At 37.7% G+C, this 22,633-nt stretch overlaps 1 pseudogene; it reads left to right on the plus strand.

Annotated features, from left to right (window-relative positions):
- Window positions 1-597: 597 nt before the first annotated feature.
- LOC118658482 overlaps window positions 598-22,633 on the plus strand; it is a 40,183-nt pseudogene continuing 18,147 nt past the window's right edge.

The following is a 22,633-nucleotide window of genomic DNA, read 5'->3' on the forward strand; positions in this document are numbered from 1 at the left end:
TGAGTGTGACAGGGGGCGGTGCCCCAACCCCCCAATCGGCCCTACCCTGAGCATGACTGAGGGTGGCATTGCAACCTCCCAATCCGCCCTGCTCTGTGCATGACAGGGGGCAGCGCCCCAACTCCCCAATCGGCCCTGCTCTGAGCCCGACCAGGGGCTGCACCTAGGGATTGGGCCTGCCCTCTGCCACCAGGGAGCAGGCCTAAGCCAGCAGGTTGTTATCTCTCAAGGGGTCCCAGACTTCGAGAGGGCACAGGCTGGGCTGAGGGACTCCCCCTTCCCCCCGAGTGCACAAATTTTTGTGCACCGGGCCTCTAGTAAAAATATATTTTTAAAAATTATACAATAAATCTATGTAACAAAAATCAAATATCTAAAATATTATACTATACAACTACTTAATAGGATAATACTGATTCTAACCCAAGTAGAAGGATACCTCACTTTAAATAGTCTCTTTTCCACTCAACCATTATCTTTGATGTGATAGAGAACAAAACCTGAATTTCAATATTCACAACTTGTCCCTGCTTATCTCCAAGCAAGGAAAAGAGCATTTGGTTTCAGTAATGGACTCTTGTCATTCCAATCCGGGTGATGGGTGAAGGTGCAGAATTGAAGATGAGAGAGTATTGGATCACTAAGTATAAGACAGGAAATACAGTTACTGGGGTTGTGAAGATAATTAGAGAAGAGGATATCCAAGAGGAAGGAGAGGTAAGCTAGCACAGGAACTTCCTACATATATAGTTCTGTGCCATGTGCTGCAAATACGCTTTCTAAGCAAAATCCTGGGGTCAATACAGATTGAGTCTAGTTTTCTATATATTCAAATTATTTACACGTGTTTTCTAATTCATGGGTTATTGGTGTGCACTGAGAAATGTATATAAAGCAGATGGTACTAGCTCATAGGAGGAGGTTTATAAACACCAAACATGGATTTCTCAAACTTCCCTGGGTTGGGGAGGGCCTCACTCTGAGGTTGTAGAAACTGTTTTTGTTTGGATTTACCAATTCTGTGACCTGGGGCTGGTCAATATTTCTTTATCATGCAATCATTAAAATGAGAAGTATCTATCTTGTCCAAAGACCAATGTGCTAGATCAGGAGAACTGTCCAGGTCCCTTTTAATTATAAGTTATTATAGCTTTAGAAATATTAGAACCAAGTCATGTTTTACTAGCATAGGCCTTTCAAAGACACAGACTTGGATTGAAATCTTTTTTGCAACACTTACTAGGGGGTGATGCCAGGTATGCTACTTAATATTTTTCTTTTCTGTTTCCTATTTTGTAAAGTGAGAATATCTCTCAGGGTTGTTATAGGTATAAAACCAGATAACACTTGTAAGGCATTTAGCACAGTTCATGGTCTGTGGAAAGTAATCAATAAAAGGTAGATATCAAAGCAACCACACCCAAAAAAGAACAAAAACAAAACAAAACAAAAAAACACGAAAAAAAACCACAACCCAACCACACCCATAACCACAATCAGAGGGCTTGAAATCAAAATTATATACATGCTTACAGTTTTATTCAGACAAAAATTAAATCTAACTAGAATACCCAACTCTAGGCATTTCACTTTAACAAGTTTGTCCTAATGTGTGAAATTATGCTTGTGAAACTGTTTAGTTCACAAATTGCCGGGAGCCGGTCCATGCTTGCTGTTTCAAGGGACCTGGCATATATGGCATACTGTCCAGTTCGGGCGCCAGATGCCGGGGTCCAACCCCAGCAGGTCCAGGGGTTCCCAAAGGCGTAGACGGAGTCGGCGAAGAAGGAAGGACACGGAGACAGTGTTCAGTTGATCAGCAGCCTAGCCAGGATCTCCAGCCAGGATCTCCAGCCAAGTTCTGGTCTGGATCTCCAGCGAGGTTCTGTGTCCATGTTCTCTTGCTAGGTTCTCCAGGTTCTCCAGCCAGGTTCTGTAGCCATGTTCCCTCACTAGGTTCTCCAGCCAGGTTCTGTGTCCATGTTCTCTTGCTAGGTTCTCCAGGTTCTCCAGCTAGGTTCTGTAGCCATGTTCCCTCACTAGGTTCTCCAGCCAGGTTCTGTCCAGGTTCTCCAGCAGGTTCAGTCACCAGGTTCTAGTCAGGTTCTAGTCAGGTTCTCTTGCCAATTTCTGTAGTCAGGTTCAGTCCAGGATATTTTGCCATGTTCTCTCCAGCGAAGTTCTTCTGTCTCTAGGTTCTGTGTAGGTTCTGTCTTCTTGGTTCTGTCTTCTAAGTTCTGTCTCTTGCTGTCTTGTTACATCTGTATTTATACCAGTTGATTCAATCCTATCAATCTCTATTACAAAGGTTAGGGCTTTTCTTATCTCCATTCCAGGGAGTAAAGATTATGTAGCTTAAGCATGATTGTTTGTAGTTAAAGTGATTAACTACCCACCTGGCACTTAGTTAAGGAGTTTTATCCCCTCCCTGACTTCAGGGAAAAATCCCTACCTGGGGAAACAACCTTTCTCAGAGACCTTGGTTAAAACACATAGTGCCAAGAAGGTGAGCAAACATATTAAGAACAGTATGCCATATATGCCAGGTCCCTTGAAACAGCAAGCATGGACCGGCTCCCGGCAACAAATGTGATAACTTGTTTTCCTTTATATGAATGATGATGACGAGGCACAGACTTGTTGATTTTCTATTTGAAACTTAAAAATTTGACACTATATTCATAGTAAGAATAATACAAAATTGTTAGCAACCTTTACAAATATGAGGTGAAATAGTAGATACTTCTGAAAAGTTTATTCTTCTGTGTTTTGGAGGTGGGCAAATACATCAGTATTCTACTTTTTCATGTATGAATGTTCTGTGTTCCAGTACTAGTGGACTGTTCTGGAAAGACTCTTCCCTCCCCTTTTTCATGGTTAAAGAAGAGAATTACTAGGAGACATGCCAGTGCCAGGACCCAAGGCAAAGACCAGATGGTCTTATAAGTATCCACTTGGAAATGAAAAACGAGGACCTTACCCAGTCCTTGGCCCAATATTAAAGTAGGTTCAGTTAATGTTTGAGCCCCTTTTATGTCCTGTTTCCTCACTTGTTCCTTTCCTATCCAAAGTATTCAGTAAAATGATTGCTTTTGCTGAATGATGCTGTTTAATAATGAGTAAAGTAATTGCTGATAAGGACTTGTGATATCACTTTCTGGGATTGCTTTTGAACTTTGAACTTTGCAGTATTATAGGCTCCTAAAAAGTTGCAAAAATAGTTCAGAGAGGTTCCTTAACCCTTCACCCAGCTTCTCCTAATGGTAAAATCTTACGCAACCTTGGTATATTTTCAAATCTGGAAATTAACATTGGCACAATACAGCTAACTAGGCTATAGAGGAATTTTTTAAGAATGAAAAATCCTCAAGGTTTAAAGGAAACCTTTTCTGAATCTTAATGTTGCTACTCTTGGTGTACGCTTGTCTCACTGTTTGGGAATCCTAGATTAATATTCTGTCTTCTCCACTCTCCCCCTTCAGTGATCACCCCTTGGTCCTACTGCTTATTAGAGTAACTGGCATCCAATAAGTAGTTTTGGTTAAAAGGGCTACGAATAATTGCTCAAGTCTATAAAGGGCTTTCTGTTTTTAAAGCCCTATTATACACATTATTTCTACTGAGAATGTTCATGGTCTCGGGGGAAAAACATGGACTTTGAAAGCATTCAAATCTTGACATTTATTGGCTTGAGCCAAATGTCCTTGGGCTTGTCTCCCTCCTGTGCTTAATTGTATCTATATAATCGAGTCATTTTGAAGATTCAGGGAGGTAATTTATGTAATAAAAAACTAAAGATAGGAGATCTAGGAGGTAGATAGGGTAAAAGATTTTACTGCCATTTTACAAAATAAGGCTCAGAGCGGGTAAGTCGTTGTCAAAGATCAGCACCTTAGGTCAGCTGTCTTCCATGACAACTGTTCCTAGGCAACAGGAAAGTGGATTAAAAAACAAATAAATAAACATAATTACAACAACAATCATGGGATTACAGGGATTTAAGACTTTCCTTTTGTCACTGTTGATTTCTTTTGCTATATGTGTAAGGAATCTTCTGTTAGGTAGTGTTGGGTGATGAGATAAATTAAATGGTGAATCATGGGTGTGGGTTGCTATTTTGTGGTTAAATGCCCCTCCACTCCACCTACCCAGTTGACACTAATATAGCCAGGAATCTTGCTTGCCAGACTGGGCATCAGATGTTTATGCCCTCATTCTCCATGGAAGGCAGAGAAGGATGAGAACATGGAGCTCTCAAGTACTCACATTGCATTACAAAAACATCATAAATCAAAAGTACTTAAATTTTAAAAGGGTTTTAACATTATCATCATCATTATTATTTTCTCTCCCCCCCCCCCCCCCTTATAGCAAAAGAACAAAAACCCTTTTATTTTTTTCCTGGTCCAGGATCGAATCAGATACATTTAATTCTTTAATTATGTTTGTTCCTTAGTATCCTTTTTTCTTTTTTAAAAAAAGTTAATTAAATTTATTGGGATGACATTGGTTTGCAAAACCATACAGGTTTCAAGTGTACAACTCAACAAAACATCATGTGCACACTGCATCATGCGTCCATTACCCCAAGCAAAATCTCTTCCGGTCCCCTTTCCCCCACCCCCCTTTGCCCACCTCTACTTAGCCCCCAACCTCCTAACAACCATTTTCTATTTCTGGTCATCAAAATAATTTTTTATTAACAAAAGACAACATGTAAGCATAGAACCTTTTTTACAACCTGAAATGATGGTAGCACATTAGCCAAAGTTGCTTCTCAACTTGCCCTGAGCATCTTTTGCATACATACCCTTGAATTCCTCATGCGTATTTTGGAAGTACTCCTTTGGCTTCTGTGATCTATTCATTTTATTGAAATGGAATAGGAGGTGGCAGAATACGTTATTGATTAATGAGGAAGTTGGTGGCAAATCTCAAAAACTCTGATAGCTTAAGCACTTGCATTATAATTAGAAACATTCAATTTCTGGTGGGGGTTTGCAATTTCACCCCTCCCCTCCACCCAGTTAAAAAAATGGGAATGTCAGTAATCAAGATAACATATGGAGACAGCGAGGAACTGGAACGCTTCTCCAGGATTCTGAGTAATTTTTTATTTTTACTTTGATGCTCTCACCTTTGACCATTACAGTGAGATATACCAGAGTTCAGAAGGCGAGAAGGAAAGACAGGAAAAACATCACTGTGGTGTGGCACATGGGAGAGTTTGGATTGAAATCTACTCTGAGCTATTCCTCAATAGAATATCTTTGTGTAAACAAACTTTTAAGAGATAGAGGAACAGAAACATGCTTGGGAATTCTCAATTTGTTAAAGCTTAATCATTTCCAGCATCATAAGGTATTAAAGGTACCCAGAAAGTTTTCTTTCTGATTCACTTTGACTTTGTCATAATTTATTACGCACGAAACAAAAACACTTGATTTCTACTTACATAATGTAATTTAACTAGGCTTTAATGCAGAACAACTCTTTCCCTTGATGAAAGAAAATTATTCTGAAAAATAAACTACAGTACACAGAGAGACAGCAAAAAACTGTCACTAAACCAAAAGTCAAATGTCCACTGGGAACCCTCGTGTGTCTGTGCCTTTCATGGCTTTGCTTTCCCTTATTTTTCTTTTAAAGGAACAGCGAGGAATCTTGCGAATTAAAAAAGGAGTTTTCTGAACGCATTTCCCTTTGAGGAGGCACATCTATGATATCAAATCACAAAGGACTAGGACAGGAAACGTTACAGCGACACAGAAACTGGAACACATGTAAAGACTTCCCAGGATGTTTCAATGGGCATATTCCTTGAACTCAAGCTCTTTAAGGACTACTCCTCTTGAAATATTACAAAATTACTTATACAATATTGTTAATACCAGTTAGACAAATTGGTTGCTATGAAGCATAGGTTTCTATGCTTGCTAGTCTTGCCTAACTACTGACTGACAATATGTTCCAGTTTTTAATAGAAATACCAGACATGTATTAAGAAGAATAATTCTGAGGTGAGATTACAATTTCGTCAGAAAAAGCATTGTCATCTTAAAAGCAGAAACATAAGCAACACACACTTGTACTTGTGATAATTTCATAAAACACTAAGGAATAGAAATTCAATCCTGAGCATACTTACAATATTTTCCAAAAATCAAGATGTAGAAGAAGACAGGACCAGATGTCATCTCTTCCTTTCTGAGCAACTGATTATGAAAAGTGAATACAATTTAATCTTGGTTTCTGAGTCGCATACAGCTCACGGTGGTGGTGTGCTATTTCTGTCTGCAATCTTAGCAGCTATAAAGCAGTCCTCTTTCCTTTCTCATTTCCTCTCCCTCTCTCTTTCCATTCCCTCTTCTTTTCTTCCCTCCTCCTCCCCCCGCAAGAATCTCTTCTTCTTACCGTCCTCTCTAAAAGTCTTAATATCCTTTTTACCCATACGCCCCACACACCCACACGAACACTGACAAAGCTGAGCAGCGAGGAAAAGTTTCAGACAGAACATACAGGCTCTTCTTGACACTAAACATCTTGTTTCCATGTCTGTGACATCTACAAATGAGGGTGTGCACAAACCCTGACAAATGTCCGAACTGATCAAAGTCACACCACAAGAAAGAAATTGAGCTGGTGATATATTACAAACAAACAAACAAAATCTACCGCGCCCCCCTCTGCCCCCTCATGAGTTGAAACTAGGAAAAAAACAGAACAACAAAAATCAGGGCAAAATGCCTTTGTGGAAGTAACAAACGGTAAGGTAAGAATTAAAGTGTAACTACGTCATTCTTCTATGATCTGCCTGAGTTTAGACATTTGAGTGGTAAGATATTGTTTGAATAAAGTACAAAGGAATAAAAAAGAAATCTTAAATTGCCTTGGGCTCGTGAGTTTTACTGCAAGTGGAGACCACGACCTGTCATGGGTTGTGGGGAAAGCGTTCCTGGGTTTGAATCACAGCCTGTTACACAGGCAGCTGAGCGCTGGCATTCTGGAGGGAAACGACAGGTAGCTGTGTGTATCAGCCCAGTGCATACTGAATGCCTGGCAAAGGTCCTCATATATAACAGGTGATTAGTAAAGGGCAGCCATGCAGAGGATGATAGTTTTTATTATTTTTAATCAGCAGGTAAAGGAGCATGGAATGCAAATAGGATTTCCATGGAATGCATTTTCTTTTAACTAAGGCACATCATTCTTATTTTGAGAGATTTGTTTGTGAGGTTAATGTCTCCTAACCACTCTTCAAGTAGAATCTATTCAAATGACATATCCTTATATCACTGACTTCAACCTCAGAAGCTTATTGGTGGCTTAACGGTTATATTGACTTTCCCACCCTGTAGAAGTAATTAATAGTAATGATACAGAAATGATATATAGGAATCTCCATAAGTTCTTATTCATCAATCAGTAGATTTATTTCATGATGACACTGTTGTTGTTTTTTGGCAGAAATGTTTATGGTTAGCTGAGTTTAAATGTTCATTTGATGTTTATAATAAGCGTTCATTAAGTGTTTCTTATTTATAATAATACTTGAAACATTTTAAGTGGTTCGTTACTTTTTATTTTAGAAACAGGGTTTCCTGGAAAGATACTTGGGACGTGTCAAGGGCAATATCTGGAGGGAGACACTTAAGAAGCTTCTCAACAGTAAAGCTGAGGAACTTGCTTTGGGAATTGTCTGGCATAAAGTAGGCTATTGAGAGAGAGTTTTCAAAGAAATACTTGCTAGTTTTGAACATGTTGCCTGAGCTGATATCACAGATATATACAATTAATGGTCCAGTAGCCAGGTAGGGCTCTTTAACAATATATACATGCAATGTATTTTTAAGATCAAATTATCAGTGTGAAACTTCAAAATAATTTCTCATTTCACTCAGATTGCATTAGATTTTGCTAAAATCTAAATATTTATTTAAAGGAACAACTTTAGATTTTAATTTTTTAAGGATACCACTTATTTTTGGCAAGTACAGTAAGCCTGGAATATAAGTTTCATTTAGTTATATTGGCGGAAGACACCCAGGAGTGAATGTACAGCACCACTGCTATAAATCACAGCAGGTACACTGGTTGGACAGGAGGATTTTTTTAAAATAATTTTTATTTTTCAATTACAGTTGACATATAATATTAGTTTCAGATGTACAACATAGTGATTAAACAGTTATATAACTTCTGAAGTGATAATCCTGATATACCCAGTACCCATCTGACATAAAAAATAGTTATAAGAGGATTTTTTTATTGTGAGGTGCTGTCCTTTGCATTAAAAGATATTTACCAGCACCTCTGGCCTCTATCCACTAGATGTCGACAGCACTCCCTACTTGTGGCAATTAAAAAAATGTCTACAGATTTTGATAAATGTCTCCTGGGGGCCAAACTTGCTCCCAATTGAGAATAACTGCTAATGAAAGACTTCTCTGAACAATGTTTAAGTATTGATTTTTAGCAGATAATTAAAATAGAATTCTTCTCACCTAAATTTGAGTTAAAGTGTTTTCTCATTTTTTTTTTGTTTTGTTCTGGAGTTTGAAGTGATACATACATTAGTTTTTAAAACAATCAGATGGTGCATGTTCCTAGCCTTCTCTTCCTGCCCACACTGTTCAATTGCAAACTTGCTCTCTGGGCCTGATAGAATCTGTGATGTCATTGCCTCTGTTTGGCTGAGCCCCTTGTGGCTCCCCTTTCTTATCTTGGAATCCCTTCTAAAACCTTGTTGAAGCTCTAAATAATAACAAAACCTTCTATTCGAAAATTATTTCTCAGAAAAATCTAGTGAGTCAAACCAGACAAATATTAACCTGTCTGTATTACCTAGATTCAAATTTCTAATCTTGTGTTTTTTTCCATCCAATTACCACTGAAAAATATTACTATGCTCTTCAGTATCATATTTTAAAATATGGGTGTTTGTTCATGCTTCTGAACCTACTTGCAACCATTATTTTCAATAGTAGAAACAGCCATTTTATTAAATGGTTGTTTGATTGGAGACCTGGGAAAACCTCAGTGAAAGAGGTTTTCATAATGTAGAGTCTCATAATGTAGAGATATTAATAAATTAAACCAATTCATAAATTAAGAATCAGAGCAATTTAAGAGCTAAAATGCATGCTGTCAAACTAGTCATCCTATAGACCCATTTCTAATTGACAGCTGTCAGTCAGGCAACACTCTAGAGATACCTATCATCTCTAAGTCACACCAAAAGATGATGCTTTGTTGTCTCAACTTAGCATTAATTAAACAATTCTGAAATGAATAAGTACAGGTATTTCAAAAGATATTTCATATAAAAATCTAAATAATTTTGCCCTAGGTAGAAGTGAACAAAGTTATTATATCATTTTAGCAGAAAATGTTGAACCAAGTCCCATGGGGATACATGTGTTGCCTTTGAGGGATATAATAGACATAACAGAATTGTGATCTTCTGCAAAATTCACTGTGTTAAATTAAGGACAGAGTTAATAAGTTCAATTCTCTCTCATCTATCTCCATCTAACTATTTATCATCTATCTAATCTATCTATCATCTATCTATCTATCTATCTATCTATCTATCTATCTATCTATCGATCGATCGATCTATCTATGTATCTATCTATCTATCTATGTATCTATCTATCTATCTATCTATCTATCTATCTATCTATCTATCTATCATGTTATGCAGTAAAGCCAGATGACTGCATTTGTTAGTGCAAACTGTGCAGAGCTTAGTACTATTAACATTGCTTTACTTGGTTTCCTCAAACCCTCTAATTAAAGACATTCAAGTTTCAGGCTCATTCTATCTAGATAGAATCTCACTAGTTCAAGGCCGACACTGTAAAAGGAGTAATATAGTCAGTGATTGAGCCATGGATGGGACCTGGAAACTAAACTTGCTGTTTCATATCACCAACCATGTGCTCTCTGAGGAGCCATCTTCCTTCTTTTCCCACAATCCACCGTGCATGCTCAGTCATTATAGTTAGGCTTCAGTTCCCTCAGACGTCTGGAGGACACTTTCGCTCCCCTGTTGTGCTAGGAGCCTTGCCTCGAACCCCAGGCCACTCGCCTATGATTTAGCTTGCTTTTCACTCCACGGGTTCAATCCTGCAGGAAATTTAGTGCTCGTAGCCCTAGCCCAATACTCCCAGTATTCTCCCCTTTAGGCACTATCAGACTGCTGCCTGTGCCTCTTCATGGCTCACTTGAGACTTCCTGACTTATGCAAGGGACATCTCCTACAGACTGGAAGGAAGAATAAATTAGAATGGTAAAGGTGGCTTTTGCCAGTCAAAGCAGTAGACAATGGAGAATTCCACTCCTAGTTTTGCCACTGATTATACATATTACCGCTGATAAGTCACTTACATGCTTTGGTTCTCAGATGCCTCACTTGTAAAACAGTTGATCTTCCAGGTGCAGTATAATGCTGTCATTTTATACAATATAATACTCTGTTTCAAAGTAATTTATAAATTAGTTTGGAGACAAAATGCATGCATATGAATTAATTAAAGTGTGTTTTAATGAAATCTCTCAATGAATGCAAATTCATTCCATGAACAAAATGTAATAAAGGAGATAGGAGAGCCATCAAGGAGACTGGTACAGAATACTGGGTGGGGTCAAACTATGGAAGATTTTTTCAGAGGAGAAAATCTATGTAGAGAGTGTGAAAGACAGAGAAGGTCATGGGTTGATAGAAAGTAATAGAAACAACACTGCACTTTAAAAACAAGCGAGTGCCAAAGATAAGCATGTCAAAATAGGAGGTCTGCATGAGTCCAGGTCAGAGAGTAAAAATAAATGTTAATGGAGATCTACGAGTAATCAGTTGTTGAAGAGTATCAAACATTAGGTTGGTTAACTTATAATAAAAGTAGATATTAATTTCTGAGAAAGGAGTTGATATAATCAGAAGGAGACTAATAGAAAAGACTAGTCTTGCTTGGCCAGTGGTTGAGCATCAACCTCTGAACCAGGAGGTCACAATTCAATTCCCAGTCAGGACACATGCCTGGGTTGCAGGCTCGATCGAGGCAGCCAATCAATGATTCTCTCTCATCATTGGTGTTTCTATCTTTCTCTCTCCCTTCTCTGAAATCAAGAAAAATATATTTTAAAAAAGATCAGTCTCATGATCATGTGGTGCAAAAGAGAAAGCAGAGGCTTAGGGAGATGAGGCTTTTGTGTAACAGAGGCAAGTCAGCTATTATGGTCTAGTATGACTAGAAAGGCATGCAAACACAAGCCATTCTCAGGAGAAACACTGTCTTAATCATGAACACACTTAGACTTAAGAACAGGGATGTCCAAAAGAAATACAATGTAAGCCACACATGCAATTTAAAATTTTCTAGCAGCCACATTATAAAAGTAAAACAAAAAAGAACAGGTAAAATTAATTTTAATAATATATCTTATTTAACTTAACATATTCCTAAATCTAAAAATTATTAATGCAGACATTTAATCCTTTTTTTTACTGTCTTTGAAATCTGGCATGTATTTTACACAGGCAGCACATCTCAGTTTGGGTGAGCCACTTTCAAGTGCACAGTAGACACGATTTTGAACAGTGCAGCTAGAGAATGGTGCAAAAGGTGTCTTTAAGATTCCACCAGGGTGCATTTTGTTATATTAAAATCAATAATAGGATATTAAACATATAAAGTTAGTTCTTCAGTAGTTTTTAGATCTGATGATCAAAAAAAAAAGAACTGTTTCATAATTAAGTAGAATTTTAATTAACAGCAGTGGGGCTAACATAGGGTTACCAAACTTAATTTTATCAAGTAAAGAAACCATACGGCAGGAAAAAGGTAATCTAGCAAATTGCACACTGGCTCTTAAAGATTCTACCAGAAGGGTTGCAGGTCATGTCTGCTCATATTTCATTGGCCTAACTTCAAAGTGGTAAGGGAAGGGCAATCTAACCCCATGGCTGGAAGGAGAAGAGCAGAAATATTTTGATGAACAGCTCAAATAACAACTTCAATCTCTCTTTCTGATCACATGTAGACATAATATATGAATCTCTTTTCTAAGGGAGATACTCCAGAAGTTACATCTCTTACTTAAGACAACCCACTTCCCATTTCTGTATTAGGACTCACTGGGATGTAAGTGGCAGAACTCCAGCTCAGCTGAGGTCAAGCCTCCTCATCTCATCTCTCTCACTCTCGCTCTCTCTGTCCTTGTTTCTCCTTCTTTGCTTTATTAGTTTAGACAGACTTTCTCTATCAGAAACTGGAGCATATGTAGGATTGGTGGACAGGTCCACAGTATCACAATCCAGAAGTTTACTATGCCAGTAAGTATAAAAGGAAATAATATCAAGGCTGAAAATGCTTAGGAATGATTAGAATTAGTGGGTATAGGTAAGAGAAGAATAGGGCAGGGAATAGAGGTGAGGACTGAGCAAAAGAAAGATTGGCAAAGGAAAAGACAGATGGTGAATAAATTGGTCATTAACTAATATAAGCTGAATGAGAATATTGTCAGGCTTTATAAATTGGTGTATGGGAATTTGTGAAGAATCTGAAAAGTAACTGCTATTATCACAATAGTCATAAATCAGTGCAAATATTAAAAAGCAACATACAATCATGCGGTTATCATTTTGCTATGTGAAGACAGATCAATTTTGTCATATTACTTTCCTTCTGGTGAGATAACACGCTTCAGGCTGTGTTACTGAAATGAGAAGGTGTTGAAATAAGAAATCCTAGTTGTGAAAACAAAAATGTGTTTCCTGTTTCTCATTTAATCTTTTGTTAGAATTACTAGAGTCCAAATCTGAGTTCCTGGGGTTTCTAAATTGTGTCTCAGGTTACTGCTTATTGCTCATGTTAGCATTTCATGAAAGAGCTACAGGAAATTCCTCAGCTATTATATCTTCCAGAGACTAATCAAACATAATTGAGTCAGAGGGTAAAAACTTAATGAAGACAGATTTAGACACATTCTCATTCCAATCATGTTTCTTGGTTGCTATTTCCCTTTTGAAAAGTGAAGTTGGGTTTTCTCCACAACTTGTCAATCTGTAAGCACATTAAATAGTTGTTATATTTTAAAGGGTCAAATATCTTACCAGAGCTGCTATAGGGGGATGAGATGTTTTCTGTGTGGAATACTGCAGGACGTGTGAAAGTGTTGGAACCAAGGGGAGGTAGAGAGGAAGTACTAGAGAAACTGCAGCTCAATCATGGCGCAATGGCAAATTAGGGAATAAAACTAAATTAGGGAATCACGAAAATTTAAGTTGGAAGCACCAATAATCAAACAGGCACTTAACAAAAGCTTAGCAGACTATTGGACACTAACAATAAAGAGAAAGAAAGAGTGGGTGGAGGAGGGTGAGACTTTGGAAATGGATCCTAGTGGAGCTAACCTAGTGGGCTGGACCTCTTGTCTCTGAGACCATCATTACCCAGGTGGTGGAACACCTTAGACTCAGGTTGCTCACACCTGGTGATTTCCTGGGAAAGGGAAGCCAGGAAAAATTAAAGGATTATGAGGAGTCATGTTGGAGAGAGAATGAATCTGGGTACATATGCCAAACTAGTCAATTAATAGCAAACTTTACTTGTGCATTCTTGATGGTCATTATTGGATTCAACTTCTTTTCCCTCTAGGTCCGGATAAGTAGAGATTAACTCCAGTGATATACTCATTTTTGTTAATTTTGTCCAAATTGACTTTATTAGTTAATTCAGAATTTGTAAGTCTCCACATCATGATAATAATTTGTATCGATTTGACAGGCTGGGAAAATTGGTGTTCTTAGTGTCATTGAAATGGGTTTCTGAGAGGATTGATAAGACCAAGCTCGATTATTTGAGAAGAATTCAAAGTCCTGAAAAGCAATCTTGTCTGATGTTATCCCTGTCATCACAAAATTATCTGTATCTGCACTAGTCAGTGTGCAGCAGAGAAATGAACAGTAAACAAATATATGCTGTTAATTTTTTAAAGTGCTTCAAATAAACATTAAAATATACAGGATTTTCAAATCCTGTATATTTAAAGTTTTAGGCTCACATATTTAATACTTGGAAGTTTCAAATCTCTTTTAAAAATATATTTTTATTGATTTCAGAGAGGAAGGGAGAGGGAGAGAGAGATAGAAACATCAATGATGAGAGAATCATTGATTGGCTGCCTCCTGGGGACGGAGCCCACAACCCGGACATGTGCCCTTTGACTGGAATCGAACCCTGGACTCTTCAGTCCACAGGCCAATGCTCTATCCACTGAGAAAAACTGGCTAGGGTTCAAATCTTTGATGAATGAAAATATTTTGCATGATAAGATTTAGAAAACTAATATGAGCACTGGTTTATTAAAAGAGCTAACCTTATATATTCTCTAAGATAGTATGTATATTTAGAACTCTAAAGTAAATTGATTTTTGATTAAATGATATTTCTTACATTATCACATAAATGATGATATAATAATATATAGTGTGAATTAGAAGCAAAAAAAATATGGCTTAGTTTTAATGAGAGGTCCAACTAATTGGTAGCAAACAACATATATATAATAATGTATGATTTTGAAAATATTAACTTTATATGTAATAAGAGTATGCTTTGCAACTTTCAGAAAATCTATAAACATATGTGAAGACAATTTTATCTTACTTGTTTTTTAAAGGTAATACAGTATCTTCAGTTTTGTGTTATTCTGAAATGAAAGACATGATCTTTGGAAAATCATCTATAAGCTAAAATAAAATAAACAGCTGTGCTTTAACTTCCAAATATGAAGGCAAGCATAGATATGGTGTAATAATGCTAAACATTATTACACCATATCTAAACATCATATTTTTGATGATTTGAAAAATGGATATTTATAATATTATTCTTACTAACTTTTAAGAAATACTGTGAGGTCATAAGATCATTTTAGAATCAGAAGCATGAGTGCTTTAATTTTCTTTAGTAGTAATTTAAAAGTTAATTTTTGTGGCAACTTTTGTTTCAGATAGGACAATCTGTAACAGTGGCTCTCATGGTGTGGGCCTGAGAACTGATTAGAAACACGGATTCTCAGGCCCCAGCCCCATCTACTGAAGCAGAAACCTGGGCGTGGAGCCCAGAAATCTATTGTTTAGCAAGCCTCCCAGGTTGTGATACCCACTCAAGTTTAGAGCCACAGGTCTAGAATAAGTAAGATTTTTCTTGTGTCATTTGACACCCCCTCTCCCCAAAATAATGAAGTATTTTTTGCCCTCAGTTTCAGGTCCTGGTTCTTTGTTTTGAGTGGGTAAAGCCAAGTGATAGAGAATACCCAGCAGGACTGATCATTAGACAAAAACCATGAGACTTCCTCTTAAGGTGGCTTTTCAAGTTGGCAGTTTGGAAAACAAACCATAGGAATAATACAAGAGGACTGCAGGAAAAAAGGATGTTTATTTAATTTCTAGAAAATTAATTTTTGGAAGTACTTAAAAAATTGTCACTGGACCATGTACCAGGTGCTTAAAAGAAATCAATGTGGTCTAAAAGAGGACCATCAGTGATCTAAAATAAAAGCTATTTCACTTTTTTAATAGTTTATTTTGGGGAAACATGTCTTAGGAATCTGTAAAGACATTTAAGAATGTTAAAGGTTCTCTTCAATTTGTCACATAGGGAACAATGGATGAAATATGCATGAATACAAGAGACTGGTTTTACATTATTTGTGTGTGTGAGTGTGTGTGTGGGAATAAGAAAATCTTGTGTTTTAAATGGAATATTTGAAGCCCAGTGATTTTAGAAAGTTTTGCCAGGAAGACTTAAAGCCAAGCTGTATTGTTGAAACCAAACCTGGGCCTGTTGTATTTTTAGTTCTAAGTTAAACACCTGTTCTTAGATCACAATGCCATTTTAGTACAGTGAAGCAAATGTAATTGGGAAGGTCTCTTATAGGATTTTCATAGTTAGGAACATTGAACATTAAGGAGTAAGAGATATGGACAAATATCATCTTGCATCCTGATGAAATATTTACTGAACTAATTTACATAAACTAATTTATTAAAAAAATACACACTGTTCTTTAAAGAACCTCTGAGTTAATGTATGGCTTCTCCCACTGAACTGCAGAGATTGAGTTTGATTGCCGAAATAGGCTGCATTTACCAGATGAGCAGATCTTAGCTTAGAAGCAAATGATATATGTAATACTTTAAATTATAAAGAATTTAAATTTAAAAAAAGAAGCAAATGACATAAGCATTAGTTACTGAGTGTCTTGTGAATAACGTTTATCCTTGTTGAGTTCTGAACTTTAAATACCTACCTATGCATTTAAGAGAGGTTTCAGAATTTTGAAGTTACCAGAAATTGCATGACTTCGGATTCACGTTGAAACTGCCTAACTTGAAAAGGCAAGAATAAATAGACAAAGACAAAGGAAGCGTGCCACATCTGTGACTGAGGATGTGCGGCAATGACAGTCTGAGAGGCTCCCTAACCTTTCGGACCAGAACTTGGCTCTAAAGTGGCAATGGCTTCAAAGAAACACCAAGGACCTCGGAGCCCTAGCATATCCTTTCTTACTCCCACTACTGCCATATACTTGCTCACCAGTGACCCTGAAAATCACGACATAGCAGGAAAGTGAAAAATAGGGCGACTCATATTCCTTTTCTTTTCAACCCTTCCTAATTTTCAGTAAGACCAGGTAGAAAATATTGATAGAATGTGCTGTATCAAGAAATCAAATTTAAAAAAACCCCACAGTTAACTTAGTTTTGAGCAATATTTTCACTGTTTTGCTAAGTATTAATGTATGAACTACAAAATACAAATCATGTAATTTGGTGATTTTGCATACAAGTTAAACGTTCGTATACCTGTATTTGCATTTAAAACCAGCATTGTGCAATAGAAAGATGGATGCCAAAATTCATGTTAATAATTTAAAATTATTATTATTTTTTTAGCTAGAACAATATTAAATAACAAATGAAAAACACTTTGACAGGGGAGAGGGAGAAAGAGAGAGAGAGAGATAGAGAGAGAGAGAGAGAGAGAGAGAGAGAGAGAGAGAGAGAGACTCTGAAAAAAGGAAAAGCCTTTATATTTTCACTAGAGGCTCAGTGCACAAAATTCGTGCACGGGTGAGGGGAGGGTCCCCCAGCCCAGCCTGCACCCTCTCTAATCTGGGACCCCTCGGGGGATGTCTGACTGCCGGTTTAGACCCGATCTCGGGGATCGGGCCTAAACCGACAGTCGGACATCCCTCTCACAATCTTGGACCTCTGGCTCCTAACTGCTCACCTGCCTGACTCCCTGATCACCCATAACTGCCCCCCTGCCAGCCTGATCACCCCTAACTGCCTCTGCCTCCTGGCCTGGTTGCCCCTTACTAACCCCCCTGCTGACCCGGTTGCACCATGCAGCCTGCTGTTCAGTCATTTGGTCACCCCTCACTGCTCCCCCTGCTGACCCGGTTGCACCACGCAGCCTGCTGCTCAGTCGTTTGGTCATCCCTTGCTAACGCCCCTGCCAGCCTGGTTGCCCCACAGCCTATTCGGTTGTCCATTCGGTTGCGACGGTAGCTTAGGCTTTTATATAGATAGCTACCTTTAATAGCTCCTTTCCCCTGCTTTCTAAAAAAGGAGTCTTGCATTTTCATTTTGTACCAAGCCTTCTAAATTATGTAACTGGCCCCATGCCTGTACCAACATTAAACTATGCACAGATGTCAAATTTTCTTTTTCTTTTCCTCTCTCTTACGTGTCTGTACATGAATGAAGACATGGAAGCCACTTTGAAAATACTGCTGTCCCCCACAGTGTACATCTAAGATGAATCTTTTAAAAATGCATCAGTTTACAAGCTGTTTGATTGGAGAAACCATCTTCTATCTGCACTGTCTAATATATACAAATATCTCTTCCTTATTGTCAGAGTGATGTAGTATTTGCTACATCTGCATCTCAAATGTCATTTTGCATGTCTGAGAGAGGAAGTGAAATATTTGGCCTAAGGTTGGATTCTTCTTGTCGTATAGTTTATCTACAGCAAGTATTAAGATGACTTAGATATTAAAACTAAGGAAACATGTCTGTAATTGAATAATGTAATTTTCTACAATTTTGAGAAATAATATATTTTTTTGGAGATGAGTGTCTAGCATCATATTAAAGTTGTTGAAATGATTGTTCATGTTATTTAATGATCTTAATGTTGTAACTCAAATTGGTTAGAAAGCAGACTTTATTTTTCCTCTGTAAACATTTATAGCCTAAGTGCCTTAGGACATTATGTACCACAACATTTGGCTTATAATAAACACCTTTAGAATTGTCCAATTTGGTTGGCTCTTAGCAGATTTTGACAATGGCTGTATTTATTCTTATCCTGTTTTGTAATGATAGAAAATGTATATATCACATAAATAAGAATTACTTTTATTAGTGAAAAAGAAAACTGATTAATGAGCATAAATTATAGTGACTAATCCTTTTAGTTACTTTCTTATTTACTTAACTGCTTTGTTTTTCTACTCTTCCTTTTTATCTGTATTCTACCATGGCACTCTACTTGTATTGTTATTTTTATTGTTAGAAAATAAAGGAAAAGATATTTTCTCATGTGTTTCATTATTGAGTCAATCAAAAATGTTTATGAACCACCTGAATGTAATCTAGTTTTAGAACAAGGGACGGTAAAAATGAAATTCAAAAAATTGCAGATGGTCTTCAGTACCACTCAGTCACAGAATCACTCAATAATTGCATTATGTTTCTTATTCCAGGCACTAGAGATTCAGAGGTCCTATTCACAGGGAACTTTCTTTTTTTTTGTAAATATTTTTATTGATTTCAGAGAGTAAGAGGGAGGGGGAGAGAGACAGAAACATCAATGATGAGAGAGAATCATTGATTGACTGACTCCTGCATGCCCCACACTGAGGATCCAGCCTACAACCTGGGCATGTGCCCTGACTGGGAATCAAGCCATGACCTCTTGGTTCATAGGTCAATGCTCAACTACTGAACCATGCTGGCCGGGTGGAACTTTCTTTTTAGTGGTGAAGACAAACAATACACGTGTTGAGTAAGTGGTCAGAGAAGACCTTGCTGAGAGTTGACATTAGAGCTGTACCTTGAAATGACGGGATGTGTCATTCTCATACTTAAAACCCTTCCTTCTCATGGAACCAGCCTGCATCTCTCTGCTTCTCCAACCCTCTTGCTGCCAGCTCCTTCTCAGGCTCCACCCTGGCTCCTGATTCTCTTTATGTGTATGCACATTATATTTTCCAGGGCATGCACCCTAGATACCATCATTACTCAGTCTAGACCTCTGGTTCAATACCATTTGGGGTAATACATTTTTGAGAATCTAAAGAAAGATATAGACCTTGCTCCCAGATAAAATGAACATGCTCACAAAATCTTACATTTTTAGGGGCTTAAAAGAACCTGCTGAAGACTACTCATGGGATTTATAGGGGTGCATGGACCCCAAGCTGAGGAATCCTCCTTTACCTGCTCTTCTTGGCCAATTTCAACCACACCTATGCACCTATGGCATTAGCCACACCAAGGACTCTGAAATCTGTGTCCTCGGCTTGTGTCCTCTGTATGTCTGCCTGCCTTCCAGACATTGCCATTGCATGTCCCAGAGTCACCTTGATTCAGTATGTTCAACAGGGAAGTAACACACATCCCCCATTCGCCACCATTTCTTCTTTACTTTTCCACCTTTTGCCTCCTCCTACATGCTCTGTCCTTGTGAACAGCACCACCATTCACTAGCCACCCTTCCCGTTTCTAAAGAGCTGCCACACTGCTCATTTTTTCCTCTTTCCCAATGCCACATCTGCTCTATAATACTACTCCCATTGCCTTTATTTATGCTTTTTCATTTGTTTCTTGCATATGTTCGGAGCGGAGTGGCATAGAAATCTTGACGCATGTGGCAAATGCTTAGAAAAGCCATTCAGAAAAATAGGTGAGTTTGCTGATTTGGGACTGCTGAGTAGCACTAGAGGTCCAGTCAGATCTCATTAAGAAGAAATTTCCTCCCTTTCCTGACTTAAATCCCTCATGAAAATGCAAGGGTTAAAACATTACTAATGAATATCATTTTTTGCCTAACCTGAAGACGGTTATTAATTTTCTCATTGCTTTTTCATTGACCAGGTAAGCAGGTTCACATCCTTCAATTTCCACATATTTTCATCTGTATTTCTATGTTTGAATCCCTTCAATATTTTCCTCATACATAGTAATGTTTAATTTGGAACTGGATGTTGGACCCTGGTCAACTCAACAATTATATATTCTTTGTCCACAAATAATTGGATAGCTTATGGTAGAAGGTGGTGAAGGAATGCTAATTAGGTTTACACATAATAGAATTAGGCAAAGCAATTTAAGGCCATACAATACAGAATGTAATAAAAAATGCTAAAAAATATGCCGAGACCGGTTTGGCTCAGTGGATAGAGCGTCGGCCTGCGGACTGGGGGTCCCGGGTTCGATTCCGGTCAAGGGCGTGTGCCTGGGTTGCGGGCACATCCCCAGTGGGAGGTGTGCAGGAGGCAGCTGATCGATGTTTCTCTCCCATCGATGTTTCTGACTGTCTCTCTCCCTTCCTCTCTGTGGAAAATCAATAAAATATATTTTTTAAAAAATGCTAAAAAAATAAATATGATGAAGCATCAACATTTCTGGCATTGGGATGGGTAGAGACCAACCATGAACTATTAAGTAAGGGTTCAGTATATGCAGATCAGTGGTTTTTGGCATCAGGGAAGTCTTAATGGGAAATGATTGTGGCAGTTGGAAGAATGGCTGTGTGAGGTGACTCCTTTCCTGTGAGCCTCTACCTGTGGTCTCATCCTCAGCTGTGTGCTGAGAAGGAGCTGAGCTCTGATTTTCCCCCACATGGAATGAAATCTGGGCTTCTCCTCTCACTTCCACATGAAGCAGTTCTGGTCTCATTTGTTTTACATATTTGTTTTCTCTGTATGATTACATTTGAATACAGAGCTCCAGGAAAGAAAAAGGAGGAAAATAATTGTTATGGATAATGAATAAAATTACTCGACATAAATTATTCCTTTTGATTGTTTGGATTTCCCATCAAAAGTCAGAATGTTAAAATTTTATTCTAAACAGCATTATTTATGTTTACTCTATGAATATATGATGAGTCTGTGTTGAGAGTTCTAAGGTTTACAAGATTTTACTGTTTGGGTCTCTAGTGAAAAACTTCTTTCATTTTTCCTAGTTGTAATTATGTAGAATTATAGACCTTAGCCATGAAAGAAACCCCAAGGCAATGTCTGGGCCACCTTTCTGACTTTGGTGGGTAAGTTGTAATTACTTACATTTTATAGGTATCATATTCAAAGCTCAAAAAAGTGACTTGTTAAGATGTGTTATGACAATGAGTGCCAATAAAAATTAGATTTTCATGTAAATTTGTATTGATTTTGCATTAAGTATACATGAGTGTCCACATCTTGAACACTTTGCTTTTTAATATCCAGCAAAATATAAATAAATCAGTGGATTAAATTTCCACACTTTCAACATGGTGGTAATATATTACTAATTGCTAGCTGTCATCAATTTTTTCTTTATTTATTTTTAAAAAGTCTTTATTGTTGAAAGTATTACATAAGTCTCCCATCCCCCCATTGACTTCTTCTGGCTCACCCCTTACCCCAGGGAATTTTTTATTTCTTTAATGAATATTTTTCTTTTCTCTTTTTGGTAATAGAAACTGGCTCCCTTGCAGCCACCCAGAAGAAAGCCTATATACTCTCTTACTTCAGGGAGATTTTGGAAGGCAATATTGCATTTTCTTACTTTTTATTTCATTTTTTTTAGTATCACTTGCTGCTCATAATACCTTCCGATTAAATCTTATATTTGCCCTTCTGAGACTTTTCCTATCAGCTACCCCTCTCTCTGCCTGTCTATGTTGCTATCATTTACCACTCTCCCAGTTACTTCCTCTCCTTCATAAAATACTAATCAACTAGCTAATTGTCTTCCTCTCTACCCTAAACTGCATTCTCCAGATACACATGAACAGCCCATACAATTTTCTAGAAGTTTCTTGACTTTTTCACCTCATTTACCTTCTTTTCTACTTCATTTTAGCAGGCCTTCTGTGGATATATTAGGAACATCACCAAGAACTGTTCCACCTCTGACTAAAAACAAATGTCCCTCTTTGTACCAATCCACTAATCCTTCTAAATATCTATAGACATGGTCCCAATCTATACTTGTCAACCTTACAGGAAATTTGTGTCTGAGACAGCTATGTACCAAAGATTCATGTTCTTCTTCATTAATGCAGAGCTTTTTCTAGGAAGTGGCTACTCAGCCAAGTTACCGTATTATATTTCTTAGCTTGTCTTGCATTTAGGTGGGGTCACTAATTCTTGCCAAGAATATGAGTGTAAGTAGTGTGTGGTAATCCCAAGTCTAGGAGGTTAAGAAGAAAATGTATTTTCTCTAGTCTGCTGGCTGAATATCATGCCCAGTAGTGACCTTGGAAAGCATATATTGAAGATACTAGGCTATCTGTTTACCAATGTCCCTGAATGTTGGAGCAGAACCTCTCATCTCTCCTAA

Source organism: Myotis myotis, unplaced genomic scaffold (genome assembly GCF_014108235.1).
Source record: "Myotis myotis isolate mMyoMyo1 unplaced genomic scaffold, mMyoMyo1.p scaffold_m19_p_6, whole genome shotgun sequence".
NCBI classification, from domain to species: domain Eukaryota; kingdom Metazoa; phylum Chordata; class Mammalia; order Chiroptera; family Vespertilionidae; genus Myotis; species Myotis myotis.